The following is a 9,471-nucleotide window of genomic DNA, read 5'->3' on the forward strand; positions in this document are numbered from 1 at the left end:
AAGTGGAGGGAGAGAAAGATAAAGATAAGCATGTTGTTGCTAATGACAGGTGGGCTCCTCTTGAGCCACACACACCCCCATGTTGATGTATGGGGTTCTGATGATCACCATGATCCTCCTCCCTCGGTTGGCACTGTTGTGGCCGCCTAAGGGCAGTTTATCTGGGTTTTTTTTTGCAAATAGTTTATAGCTTTCCTACCTTGGGCCGTGTGAACTCTCGTGGATGATCTTTGTATCCCCCAGCCCTTTTATGTGAATATGTAACTTTAATATTATAATTGATAAAAAAGGGACTATTCATAAAAAAAAATGGTATATATTTTTATAATTATTATTTTATTTATTTACGAACATGATTTGGATGTACACATTCTACTATATAATTTGATTGTTTTGTTATACTTGTAGATTCAAGACTAGATATATTGAAGGGCAACCTTTAATCAATTTTTTAAATGTCCATGTCTATGTGTGCGTGTATAGTAATGTAGTATAATTTTATTCAGTTATTTTAATCTAATTTTTATTCAAATCCTTATCTTTAAATACTAAATTCTTATGTTCAGATGTTAATTTGTTTAGACTTATTGTTTCCTATTTTATGGATAGTAAAATTTTTAATGAATATATTTAGAAGACATCATTTTAGAGCATTTACACATCATCATACTATTGAATAATCATGTCTCATATTGATGGTGCATGTCCAAACCACAATTCATAAGGAGTCTTGTTTCTTACATTTTTTGATATGCACTTTGTTCATTGTATACGATGTTGTATTAATTGTCTCTCCAAAATGTCTTTGATACATCATTCTTAAACATCATAACTCTTGTTGCTTTTGTTACAGGCCTATTTCTTCTCTCAGCTATACCATTTTACTCAAGTGTTTTAGGGGTTGATAAGTGCCTCTTAATACCATTCACCTCACAAAAAGTTTTAAACTCATTGGAGGTAAATTCTCCACCTCTATAAGCTCTTAAACATTTAATCTTTAATCCAGACTAATATAAACTTTATTCTTAAAAAGCTTAATCTTCTCAAATGCTTCAGATGTTTCTCTAACAAATGCTACCCACATCATCCTAGTAAAGTCATCAACAAGAATCATAAAGTACCTTTCACCGTAGGACCACTCAAATTTGGGTGAACAATTTCCAACTTTGTTGTTGTAATGAACTTCTTGCTAGGAAAATAGCTTTTCTTCTGCTTAGCCATAACACATTCCTTGCACACAACATTAGTTGACTTCACATTTTTTTGTAAATCTCTTACAACAAATGTACTACTTTCTCTCACAATATTATCAAATTATATGACAAAAAAATACTATGCCACAACCAATCGTTGTCAACCTTAGCAACCAAACATGTCATCTCAGTAAGATTCAGCTAAAAAATGTTACCTTTGGATCTTGTACCAATGCCAATCATCTTACCATTCTTATCCTTGGTGACGCATTTCTTCTATGTGAACTGTAATTGATATCCCTTATCAACTAACTGTCTAGCACTCAAAAGGTTATGTTTCAATCCATCAACAATGTAAATGTCATTTGTGTTAGTTTTCCCATCAAGAGTAATAGATCTTATTCCCTTGATATGACAATCTGCATTGTTACCAACTCTAACAATCCCTCCATCACAACTATTGAACTCAACAAACTCATTAATATCACCAGTCATATGATGTGAGCAACCATTGTCTATTATCCAGTTTGATTTCTTCTCAACCTTTGACACTAGAACTTTTTCCTCTCTAACTTATTTTTCAAGATTTTCTTCCTTTATAGCAACAAAGCAAACATTCGCTAGGCCTTTTAGACTTGAAATTATTCTTATACTTCTTTACACTTTTAGGACACTTAGAAGCATAATGACCAAATTCATTACAAGTCCAACATTTAAAGATTTTATTACCATCTGATTCTCTCTTCACAAGTAAGGAAATTCCTTCTTCAATCTTTCTATCTTCTTCAAATCTTGATCTGTTGCTACTAGCATAATCTTCACTAGTGCTTGCACTCTTTGATAGGGAAGGACGTACACTCAATGCACTAAAAGTAGTCTCTAGGCAAATCTCTAGACTATTTCAAACTTACTTATGTTGCTTCCAATCTTCCAAGAAGGGTCTCTCTAGAAAACTTCTTGGTATAGGGTATCACTTGCTCAATCATTTGCATTGTCTGCTTAAATGGTGGTGTCAAAGTTTTCAAGATTTTCCATATGATCTTATCTTCTTCCTTATTTCCTTCACAAGCCTTTATTCATGCAACTATTTTTGATATTCTGCCAATATAACTTCTTACAAATTCATCTTCCATCATCTTAGCTTCTTGAAATAAACATGTCCAATTTGTAATCTAACCCTCTTAGCATGCTTATCGACTTCAAAAGTAGTTTCCAAAGCTTTCCAAATTTCACTAGATGATGCCAAGGATTTACCTGACTGTACTCATTTTTAGGAAGAGTTGACAATAGCGCTTCTTTGGCAAGCATGTTACACATGAACAAATCTCTTTCAACTTCCTATACATTCTTCAAGTTTGTTTTCTTCCATAATGGTCTTTCCATTCTTCGTAATCATCCAATATCATGGACCCATGCGTAGCAAATGTGTCTTCATCTTCTCTTTCTAGCTATCATAGTTAACTCCATCAAACTTGGGACTTTATTTTCTAAAATGACCTGATATTAATCTCCTTAAGTTGTTAAGTTTTTCCTTCCAAGGACCTGATGCTTTGATACCAATTGTTAGAAAGTAAAGTCCACCAAGATAAATGAGAGTGGGGGGGAGGGCGGTGAATCAGTTACTAGATCAATATAACTTTTATCAACCTTATTAAATCTTAAACATGTGATCAATATCAACAACAACCATAAGAACACACACACACACACCATATATGTTAACTAAGGAAACCCTTGATCAAGGGGAAAACCTTGATGAGGATGGTATCCACAAAATGATGTACTAATATATAAGTTCTTTGTAAGAGGATGAACTTTGTGAGGAGTCAATGAAATACATTCAGTACATATCAGTCCATGTTATGAGACTTTAAATCCATGTTAGGAGATTCCTACCCTATTAGGAGTTGTGGAAGGTAGATGGACCCATTGCCCAAATAGCTTCAAGGACAAGACCACCAAACTCACTTCCAACTAACCTCTATATTATTCCTTTCATAACAAGAGCTCTAATAGAGCTAGAGTCCCTGCCTATTGTACATTAGAAATTTAAGTGATTGTTATGAACCCACCTTTCATATTTAACATATAATAATGAGTAAATTTCATCATATTAAGTTATTATATTTAAATTTGATTAACTATTTATTTAATTGTTATGTTAATAATTTAATGGAGAAATATTTATAATTTGAATATACTTAAATATATTATTATTATGTAAATATTAAAATGATTGTTAATGACTAGATTGTGGCATGTTAATGACTATGAATTAGTGAAAATTATTAGCAATATGATATATTTTTCATTCGTGCATGTCTAGATTGTGGCATTGGAAAATATTTTTTGATGAGAAGAAATTTTAATAGTAATTTAATAGAAAAATTATATATTTTCTATAAAAGAATTATTAATTGTGAGGTGTCAAAATTCAACTTTTTGTAAGGATATTTTTATTAGATAAAGATACTATTTTAAATAGATTGGGTAGGTCTTTATTGAATGTAATTATTAGTGAGAAATGAAATGAAATTTATTTAACGATAAATAGTGAAAATTTTATTTTGTATTTTTTTTTCAAATTTTTTCCATTTCACTAATTCTCATTTTAAAAATTTGTACATTTTTAATAATAATTTTAAATTTCTTAAATGATAAAACTATGAATACAACCATCAAATTATATTAAAATTCCTTTTATTTTAAACCAATTTATTTTTTTATAATTTATCACACCCTAAGTCTACAAATAAAAAAATGTTAAATACGAACATGTAATCCTCGGTGATTTCCTTTTTTTCTATTTTCAAAACTAATTCTCAACACAAATTCCAACGACAAATTTGGAAAGTTGTAGTTGCTGATAGGTGGAGTGGTGAAGCTGCAAGATCCATAAAGGCTTAAAACCTAGTCACTTTGATCAGAAACCAGCTATCGCCACTTACAACTAGGCACAGATAGGTGACATTCCTCATGCCACATGCTAGATGAGGCACTTTATTGTTGTCGGTAAGACATAGAAGCAAGGAAGGGAATGGAAAGTTGTGGAGAAATTTGGAAATAGAATGGCTTCTATAATTTCTTTAGCTACTTCATATTGTGTTGCTTCCATTTGTAATGAAAAACTTTACCATCAATTATTGAATGTTGAATGATGAGTACGTTGCACATGTGGCTGACTTTGGCTCTACAAAATTAATTTATTCAGATAGCCAAAGAAGTACCTCTTTTGTTTATGTTGGCAATCATGGTAATTGTATGGCTCCAAGTCCTCATATTTTTATGACAATGGTTTATCTTGGGCTATTTCATGTTTTATAAATTCTTGTGTTTTTAATATTATAATCAAATCAACAATTTATCTTGGGCTTTTTCATGTTTTATAAATTCCTGTGTTTTTAATATTATAATCAAATCGTGTGGATAATTTCATTGTAGAATGCAGTTATAGAGTTAGCGATGCAAGATTTGAAAGGTTTAACTAGATGGTATTTGCATCTTCGGAGGCTCCAACATAGTATGAATCTAAGACTTGTATTTGCAATATTGAACTTAATGCTTGGTGTAAAGGTAAAATAGAAAATATAAAATTATATGTTGCTGGCATACATCGAGATGACTTCCACAAACATCAAACTAAATAAAACGTCTTTGTGAATATATCATTTATAATTCTTCTGTTGTATGTAATGGATGTGGCATTTAGCTTTAGCACCTTTTCAATTGTACCCAACTACAACACATTACTATGTGCTCGAAACTCACGAGTTCTATATTAGAGGTTTTGATTTTGTTTGTTATTGAAATTACTGTTAGGGTTTTGTACTTGTAGGGGCTGGAACTGTATGTATCAACTATGGCTATGTCAGGACTAATTTATCCTCAACAAGGAAGGTTGTGCAGCTGGTAAAAAGTGTTGATATTGGCAAAGTGAATCTTTATGATGAAGCTTGTCTAATGAGTACCTCTTTTTGTTTCCATGAACAATCTTCACCTCACTTTGCTCAAATTTGGCTTTGCAAACGTAAAGATTTTCCTTTCTCTAAGCGTACTACAAAGCTCATATCCTCCTCCTGTCGACGCTTCATGAAGATGAGGACGGTTCTTTGTTGTCTGTTGATGTGTAGTGTTTGATGAATCAAAATGTCTTCTCCTATTGTTCAGGGCATAAGTCCATGACGGAGCTGATAAATTCTTGAAAAAATTAGAGCTAAATTGATGATGGACTAGTTTTAAGCAATGGTTGCCTCTCCAAGACTCGATCCTACAACATTGCCTGACAAGCAATACTCTTAAATAAAATTGACCATTAAAACACTAGAAAATTTCGCTGTGAATGCCATGAATGAAACTTTCAAAATAAGTTTCTAGAATCATCCATGTGTATTTTTTCCTATTTTTCGATGCTAAAACAATATTTTTACCCCTAGCTAAAGTGGTAACAGCCAATCAAAATTGTGAAATTAATAAATATAAATATATTTTAAAAATAAATCATTTGGAACCTTAGGTTGTTTGATATTTGTGTTTGAGAAAAATTAATTGATTGCCTCCACCAAAAACATTAGTTCTCTGCCTTATGTATAAGACAGGGACTAATAATAGAAATATAAATGATCTCAGCAACTCAAACTCTTGCTTTGTCCTCTTGTCGTGCCTCTACCACACCAAAACACTTCTCAAATCTCAATACCAGATCTACAAACTTGCATCACAATAATCCCTTTGATTGCTTACTCGCATTTATTAATCTTTGTCACTTAACACATTTACTTACACAATGCAATATACTTCATCACAAGGAAAATTACTTTCCTTCATGCTATGCCCTCAAAATAATCCATTGGGTTGGCCTTCAGGCTTTTCCAATTAATTACAATAGGACTTCATTAACATAACACACCATATTACATCTTCTCACAATTACATAATATTGTTGGCTCACAGTAATCACAACTTCTCACACATGCAACCTCAAACCTCATTCACTCACTAACATCATCATCAAGTTGTCTTCTTCCTCTGTCTAACTTCGCTCATCCAGATTCTATCTTGATTAGGAGATATAATCCAAACACCAAAAACCACTTCTCAAGTACTTTGTCTACAAACTATCTTCTATAAATTAGAAATAAATTTCACCAGTCTTTGACTTTCTGCATGCACTCTTAGCCACGTCATCAGGACACACTATAGAACATGTCCCTAGTTGTGCTTGACCTCATTTTCAGTACTCGATCTATACGACCTTAATCTTTGTCTGCTACTTTGCCAATCTTATTAGTATGTTGACATAAATAAAAAACATAGTCATGAATGCAACACAAGGTCATGCTAACTATCTCTTCAATACTCTAGCAATGTTAGAATACTCCCCCATAGGAATATCATCAATATTCATGCTAACAAGTTATTCTCCTAGGTTTGACACACACATGTTTTTTGTGCTTACTTGGGGATCTGATGCAGAGGTATGTGGTCCTAAAAAACTCCAACAAGATTGAAAAGGTTTCACTCAAATATGATTGCAACTATAAAGATCACAAATCCTTCTTCCTTCATTAGGCTTCACCCAAGTGCCCAACTTTGTCTCACAACCTCACACACTTGTTCCAACACTACCCAAGGTCTTAACTTACCCTAATCAACTTGATTCAATAGGTTATACTCACCCAAAATATTGGTTCATCAATTGTTACTTAATCAGGTACTATCTAGGTCTATTCCTAGTAGCCATGTCAGACAAGAATTTTGGTTTTTACTCAAAACTTCTCCAAAGTAATTAACAAATACAATGCATTCTAAGGGATCCTAGTGGAAGTTGTTTAACGGGTGTCAAAATCATGTATCACTCTTTTGAATCAATACCTTGGACCAGTACCTTGCAACCCCATTATTAGGCTTAATTAACCCACTTTTACAAAGAAAGTACCAACAAAATTTCACAACAAGCCTCCACACCTTGAAACAATCTTAGGTTGTGTCTTAAAATAGAGGATTTTCACATTTTTTCAATTGGCCACGCTTATTTACCCTCTCAACCAAGAAACCCTCCTATTTCGGCCCTTCCAACTAAAGCTTCCTCAATCCATGCCTCCTAACACTTCTAGAACCAAACATGAGTTGATTCATCATGTATTCATCATATGTAAATACATTTTAACATAAAAACATTCCCTTGTTAAGGGAAATCTCTAGATCCATTACCTTAGCCTTCCTAGACATGTAACTTTCACCCTAGTATTCCAACTTCCAAATTCTCACTTTTTTTGTGCATCATAACATGTTAGGAAATAATATAATACACATATGTGATCCATTCCACAAGCCATAGTAACAACATAAAGTGGACTGGAACATGATTCCACTTTGACTCTTAAAAGCTTATTGTTTTGGAAAATGTTGATTTGGACCAGTTTGAGTGTGAACAAAAAAATCATAGTGAAAACCCTTCAAATAGATAGAAACATGTATGCAAGTCCATTAGATGCCCATGGATTCATGTCTAACCAAAGAATGTAAAACAATCAAAACTATGCACGAGAAATTAAGAAAAATACACAAATTTGTAGGAAAGTCTGATTTTATTGTTATGGATTAGTCTTAATACATCATCCTCTATCAACCTTCAAGGATTCTACATCCTTTAAATAGTCATTTCCACCCATTAGAATCATTTCAGTCAATGAAAATTGATCAGAACCAACAAAAACTACTAAACCTACCAACTTCCTAACTAGTTGTTAGGATTTGAATTTTAATATTTACTAACTCTAACAAGCAAACTCTTAGATCCCCTAGACCAATTCAAAGTCTCATCAATTATAACCAAAGACACCTAATCCATCCCTTGGTACCCTACCTATTCCCGTATTACATAGATTGGTCTAATGATCCTTATCAAACTCATTAGGACATATGATCACATTGTCTTTCCTATTACATTCAAATGCCATAATAGGCTTCAATACATCATATTTAGGCCATTTAGACCCCTAATTGCATCCTCCATGTCACAATTTCTTCTTGAGCCCTCTTTCTTCGTTCGGTTCTCCTACACTAGGATTGCATAGGAATATTCACACTTTTGGTGGTGGTATCATATTTTCACTTTTCCACCTTAAGAGAGAGTTCCACCTTTGGGGGTGATTCAACTTTAGTGGACATCTTGCACATACTTATTTCCTCATTTGAGGGTGATCCATTTTTAGTGGACATGTGACACTTTTAGTTTTTTAACCTAATGTGGGTGATAAATATCACTTTATAAGACACTTGTCATAAGCATATACACTCCTATAATCTCAACTTGGTCTATAACTAAGGGGTCTTTGTAATTTCATTACAACCAATTCAATGAAGACAAATAAACTAATTTAGTATTCCAACTATTGTATTGCATTCTTGGTGAAAATACAAATTATTCTTATCATGTTCATTTTTTCTTGTAATTGTGTTTTCCATTAGGCCTCTAGATCTTAGGTGGCCATCTCCATAGCCAAATATTACATTTAGTAATATTTCTTGTATTTTTAGAAGGAATCAAGTGGCAATCATTGTAAGGATCCTTCAAAGTACACTATCTAGCACAATCACCAATGACCTTGCATTCACAAATTCAATAATCAACATAGTAACATCTCTTATCACACTACATTAGCATTCATGGTCATTAACTTGTATCTATATTTTACTTTTTAGTTTAACTTAATTTTGAAATTTAATTAATGGATAACCCAACAAGCTCCACAATATTACTTAGTATCACCACACTATTTTAGTTTATGATACTAGTACAAGAGCAAAAGACCTTATTCTACTTAAAATAAAAATAACGAGAACAAAGATAGGATGCTATTGTAATCCTCTCAATTTTTTAATTTCTCATATATTTTTCATCAACACTTTCTCATCCAATATTAATCTCAAAATTCAATTCATTGTCTTTTGCTACTATATCATGCCAAATAAAATTTAAATCGTGATGTATATACAACCTTTATCCCTCTTATTTTAATTTCAATATTTATTAATTAATAGACACCTAACTCAAATGAATCGATGACCACCAAAGTGTCAACAAAATGCATGCCCTTTTACATTTTTACCTACACTTTTGCAGCCACTTTAGTGCATGTCCCCTAGCACGTGTAGTTTCATTTATCCATTACATGAATATTTTCCCTGTCAAAGTGCTCAAGGTCTTTTTTAGAAGATATATTTTAATGTCACTCTCATATTAATCATGTTCTCTCTTGTTTCTTGTCAATTTTAG

Source organism: Cupressus sempervirens, chromosome 9, assembly GCF_028749045.1.
Source record: "Cupressus sempervirens isolate cs-2001-9-10 chromosome 9, ASM2874904v1, whole genome shotgun sequence".
In the NCBI taxonomy this organism is placed as follows: Eukaryota; Viridiplantae; Streptophyta; class Pinopsida; order Cupressales; family Cupressaceae; genus Cupressus; species Cupressus sempervirens.